This window comes from Atta colombica, unplaced genomic scaffold (assembly GCF_001594045.1).
Source record: "Atta colombica isolate Treedump-2 unplaced genomic scaffold, Acol1.0 scaffold27, whole genome shotgun sequence".
NCBI lineage: Eukaryota > Metazoa > Arthropoda > Insecta > Hymenoptera > Formicidae > Atta > Atta colombica.
This window is the reverse complement of record NW_017259370.1, coordinates 3,208,056-3,214,497: the sequence shown is the minus strand read 5'-3', so window position 1 is coordinate 3,214,497 and position 6,442 is coordinate 3,208,056.

Sequence of the window (6,442 nt, the reverse complement as noted above, 5' to 3'; positions counted from 1 at the left end):
ATTAATTGTACAGTTTTTCACAAATTTTCTCCCTTTTTCTGCAATATGAAAATATCTGAATTGATTTTCATATGCCATTATGGAAATCGATTTTCCTAACTCATTGCATCGAAAAAAACGCTCTTTACAACTTTTTCATAGACGGATTTGTGAAATTAGTATTATAAAATTATATGTATTACGAAGAGACTGCAGACAATATATTCTATACAAAAATTCTAGATCTTACGATTTTATTCTTTATTATATTAATATAATTACTTTATATTAATTGCATTATATTACATTGTATTATATTAATATAATATATTACATTGTATTATATTAATATAAATATAATTATAAACCGAATATATCATTATATTTGCTGTATATAGCTTTTGATTGCTGTACCTACTGTACAATGTGATTATTTTTAAATACTTTATAATGCATGTAAAGTTTTAATAATAATTTTGCGAAAATCACTCAACCCTTTTATTTACAAAAAAAATATACTGTTTTTAGCGTAACAATATCGTGCTAATATTTCCATTCGATATATCATTCGTTATTAATCATAACATTCACTATAGTTTTATTCAAATCTTTAAGAGACAGTAATTTTTTTATTTGTTTGTTTTTTTATTTGATTGTAATAAAATTAAACTTCAAAAAGTACATAATTTTTTGTTACATGAAAAAATAATCCATAATGGAACAATATTTTCAGTATTATATTATACATACAATTTGATTTTATAGCGTCATATTATTATCGTGATATGGTATTATCATTTACGTATGTATGTCTATTCATCATTAAAAAATTAGGATGGCAAGTAAAGTAACGCCATTACTTTTATCGTTGTTTTTTATGGCGTTACATTTTTTATGACTGTAAGCGAATAACTTAACACTAAGATAGTGCTAAGATTGGAAAAGTTACTTTGAAAAGTAATTGGTTATGAAGTCACGACAAGGAAAATAATGGCATTATAAGTTACCTGCCATTTTTATAAAAGAGTAGAATAAATAATATCGTTGATACAATGCTCAGTCATTAATTTTGCATATAAATGTTTGGATCAATTTTTCTATTAGGAAGTCGTTGAATTTCTGTAACGAAACTCTGCAGAGTTTATGACTGTCAGGTTTGTCACAAATTCTATTAGTTCTTCTTTTGTCACCTAGGCACAATGTAAATTTTTTATAAACAATTTTTTTTTGACTTTACGAAAAGAAAAAACCAGTTTTAAATCTTTGCTTCCGATTTTATCTCAAAATAAGTTCTCAGATGCTGACCATCTTTAGAATGTTTCACAGTTATTACAATAACCTCAGATACATCTCAGATCGGATAGCACAATAATAAGCACTTGATATAATTCGCTGAGATTGCAATGTTTTTATGTTCAATGAATAGGTTTGCAACGTAACATAGAACAAACTATGTAAATTTTGCCATTCTCACCATAGCAATCGATATTATTAATAAAACATCATGCTATGGATTCAGCATTGTTATAAGTGTTTCTTTGTTAAAATTTTGCGATTGATTGTAACTTTTAAATTTGAGTTATATTATAAATATCATTATAAATATCATAGTATAAATATCATAGTATCATACTTAAAAACATCGAGTTGGCTCGGTGCGATTAACTCGTGATCTGTAGATCCGGGTTCAATCCCGTGGTCTGATCCACGATTTTTCGTGTTTAAGAAGCCGAAAATGACTCCATCTGATTAAGAAAGCCATTTGAATCTCCTGCATAAGGAGATATTATACAATAGATACACTCTTAAAGCAATCCGGATGCTTTCGTATATTATCTTTTCTATCATCTTTACAAAATTTTTCGTGCTATATGACAGATTTTATCGCATGTAAAAGTATGGCGTGATCAAAAGTAAAACGTTCAACATAAAGATTCGTGCCATAGACCAATTTGATCAAGATACATAATATGTATCTGTCTGAGATTGAGTGATACATAAATGCTATGTAAAGAATTTCTATTGTATTACCTTTGCAATAATCTATTGCTGAAGATGAAAATGTTCTATTGCTATATCTATGCTATGAAGATTCAATTTCACAAATTATTACTAAATTTATCTCTCTTGAAACGATTTTAAATGACGACATCGAAATCAACATGATTTCTTACGGGAAGAGTATATAACAGATATAGCAATTAGAACATTTTCTTTTTCTGCAACGAGTTATTACAAAGGTGTGAGATAGAAATTCCTAAACTACATAGTGTATCTCCGTCAAACAGGCAGACATTTGCTATGTCTAACGATCAAATTGGTCTATACGGCCAATAGTACGGATCTTTAAGTTTCACGGTTTGCTCTTGTCCACGCCATACTTTTACATGTAATAGATAAATTTTGTCTGTCTATTCGACGGAGATACAAATGCTGTGTAAGGAATTTCTACCTTATCACCTTTGTAATAATCCATTTCAGAAAACGAAAATGTTCTAATTGCTGTATCTCTTATATTATTCTTCTCACAAACCTTGTCAATTTGATCCTTATCACAATAGTTTCCAGAGAGTTAAATTTGCAGGTTGAAGATTCAACCTCACCAATGATTATCACTTTAATTATTTTTTTTAATACATTTTAAAATTACAATGATGAAAAGCTCATAAAAGTGATCTTGGTCAACAAAAATTAGATTTGGTTCATTTTTCGCCAAAAAGTATATGATATTTTATCTATAACATTTTATCTATTATTATAATAAAAACATTTCAATAAGTAGAAGATATTCAAATAAATAGGCATTGGCGTGAAAAGAAATTATTTGCTAAATTTCGAAAAATAATAAATCTATCTTTGAAATACTTTTCATGGATTTACAATAGCGTCGATATATATGCTCGCTAAAAATGGCACATAAACGACTGATGTGTTGTATGTGCATATTATTATTACAGTCTTTTTTTACACTTACTTCCTTCAACCATAAAATGCACACTATTCTCTTTCATCTGTTGAAATAAGTTGCTCTTCCGTATTTGCATTCATCTGCGAGTCATATTATTATTAATTAACGTTGCATGTTTTATCTGTTTTATTATTATATAATTTTTTATTCTGATGTTGTTTATATTTAACGAATACTTGTGCTCTTTATCCGCGTAAGTAATTTTCGTTATTTGAAAATATTATCTGTCCGATAAATTCAGCTTAGATTTAAAATCAAATCCAAAAAAAATCTCCAATGTTTTCTTGGGGAATCGACTCTTCGTTGTCAATTAACTGTGCTTCTATTGTTATGAATAAAATATATAGCAAATCGATATAACAAACTGAAAAGATGTATGATAATGTTAAAATAATGCTTTTATTATACATACATGTTTGCAAATGGGATAAAATTTATTTTATCTCTGACCACAACGCTGCTCTTGTCTCAGCTGAAATTCTATCGTATCTCCAGATATTTTTATATTATATGTATATACATTTTTCGTGCTTTTTGTATATAAATATATATATTTATATATATATATATATATCATATTTATTATGTCATGATTTTGTTCATCATCTTTTTTTATAGATTCCATTTCGATGATATAAATTTCTTCACGTTGATAATAATATTGATGTTCTTGCTAATAACAGATATTAAAACAGTATTTTATATTCTGAATGTTACGTGACTAAGTTTTAAATTGTATTCACCGATACAATATTTGTTTATGATTCCAATGTATAAGTGACCTCATGCTAAGAGTTTATTCAAAATACTTGGATAAATATATGTCTGAAATGATTGAAAGAGAAGAAAATATTTTTACTGAGAGATGCCAAATCAAATTCAATTGACATTTTTAGTCAATTTCTTTCATTCTAATATCTATAATAAATTATTCGTTTTAAGCTTTTCTCTTTGTTTTAATGCCCTAAGCTTTCGTTTTAAGCCTTTTTTATATTTTATGTCTTTCTTGTTTACTTAATTGTTTGTCAGATGTTTGTTATTGTATCTTTTGATTATATTCTGATTTATTTTTTCAACGACAGTTATTGCGAAAAAAATCTCATCTCTGATATCCTATCATGGTATCCATAACAAACTCAACAAACGTACTATCTCCACGCAACAAGATCGATCTATGCATTCTCGATCCAATCGGATTTGCACTAATCTGGGTAGAATTAATGACATTTTGTGTTCTTCTATTGGTAGAATATATAATGTCAACTAGCAAAGCATTTTCTAACCTAGCTTAGTACAAATCGATCGTGTCGAAAATTATTAGTAGATTTTTAATAGGAAAAATTTATGTCATTAGCGATGATTCGTTTCACATCGATGCCTTTCTGTTACATACGAGATGAAACAAAGCCGGGATTGTATGTTTCGGCGCTCGAGATAAAAGATAAAATGCGCCTCTTAAACAAAGAAATATTTTTACAACATGTAAAATATAATAAAAAATATTGGGAGTACAAATTAATTCGGTTCGTTTTTTTATGCATTTATTTCAAAACAAAATGAATGAACAGATCAAATAAAATATTGTCCATCGCTGCCTACTACTTTTTCCCATCTCTCAAGCAATTTTCGAATTCTATCTCGAAAAAATGACTCGTCTTTGGAGGCGATCCAATTATCGATTTCTGTGAAAGAAATAAACCGGTGTGACTTGCTGCATCCTTCGGAACAACCAGTAATCAGAAGAAGCAACGTCCGGAGAATACGGCGGGTGCGGTAAAACATCCCATTTGAGCGTTTCCAAATATTTTTTTACGACTTTAGCGACATGAGGCCGAGCGTTGTCATGAAGAAGAATAACTTTATCATGTCTTTGCTCGTATTCCGGCCGTTTTTCATGCGTTTGCAATGCACGGCTCAAACGAATCAATTGTAGTCGATACCGATCGCCAGGATAGAATCGCCAGGTTTCAGCAGCTCATAGTAAATAAGCCCTTTTTAGTCCCACCAGATACAGAGCATGATCTTCGAACCATGAATGTTCGGCTGTAGTGTTGATGTTGAGGTCGATGGCAATGATTGACCGGGCTTAGCGTAGTACTTTTTCTTCTTGGGGTTGTCGTAGAATATCCACTTCTCATCTTCAGTCATAATCCGATGCAAAAAATCTTTTCTCTGTTATCTTTGAATCTGTTCGCAAGTGAAAAATCGCCTTTCAAAAATCGTCTCTTGGTTTCAGTTCAGCATAAGGCACCCAATTTCCTTGTTTTTGAATCATTCCCATGGCTCTCAATCGTACAGAAACGTTTGTTGAGTTACCCCCAATGATTCTGCAAGCTCCTCTTGCGTTTAACTCTGATCTTCTTCGAGTAATGCCCCTAATTCTTTGTCTTCGAATTTTTTTGGCTCCAGAGCGAGGCTTGTCTTCAACACTAAAATCTTCATCCTTGAAATGTCGAAACCATTCCCTACATGATTTATCAGTTAGAGCAGTGTCACCATAAACTTCGACAAGCATTCGATGGCACTTCAGCCGCACTTTTCTTCCAATTAAAGCAGAAAATCAAAACCTCTCACAAATGCTGCTTGGTTAATACAAAATTCAACATTTCAAACATAGTAAAAATCAAGGTTTTGTATAAAACTCAAAACGATATAAATTGAATATTATTAGTAGATGTTTAACCTCTCTGAAACCTCCAAAATCAGCTGTTATGAACCATTCAACAACAGCTGGAACTATCTTTAGAGACCGAACTAATTTGTACTCCCAATAATATTATTAGGTGTACAACTTTGCTTCCACCATTTTCCTATAGATGGCTTTAGCGGTAAGTGGTGGTCGAAATAAATAGATCATAGACGTCATACAATAAACTTGGGCATCTGTCAACATAACCCCATAGAAACATTAGTCGATTTATGTCTGCATCATAAAGTTATTCTCGATTGAAAATGTCAGTTTATGAACCAAATTCTCGTCATTTGCGGGGTCATTTTTAATTTTTTGCTTCAATATAAAGAAATCTGCGGCTGAGGCTCATCGAATGCTCTCAAATACTTATGGTGAGACCGCTTTTAGAAAGAACGTGTCATGAGTGGTTTCAACACTTCAAGAACGGTGATTTTGACGTCCAAGGTCATGCTCCGTATTTGGTGGGACCAGCTCGGCGTAGTATATTATGAACTGTTAAAATCGACTGAAACAATCACAGGCGATCGATATCGAACGCAATTGATGCATTTGAGCCGAGCATTGAAAGACAAACGGCCGCAATATAACGAGAGACACGATAAAGTGATTTTGCAGCATGACAATGCTCGACCCCATGTTGCGAAAGTGGTCAAAACATACTTGGAAACGTTGAAATGGGAAGTCCTACCCCACCCGCCGTATTCTCTAAACATTGCTCCCTCTGACTATCACTTGTTTCAATCAATGGCACACGGCCTGGCTGACCAGCACTTCCGGTCTTATGAAGAAGTAAAAAATTGGAT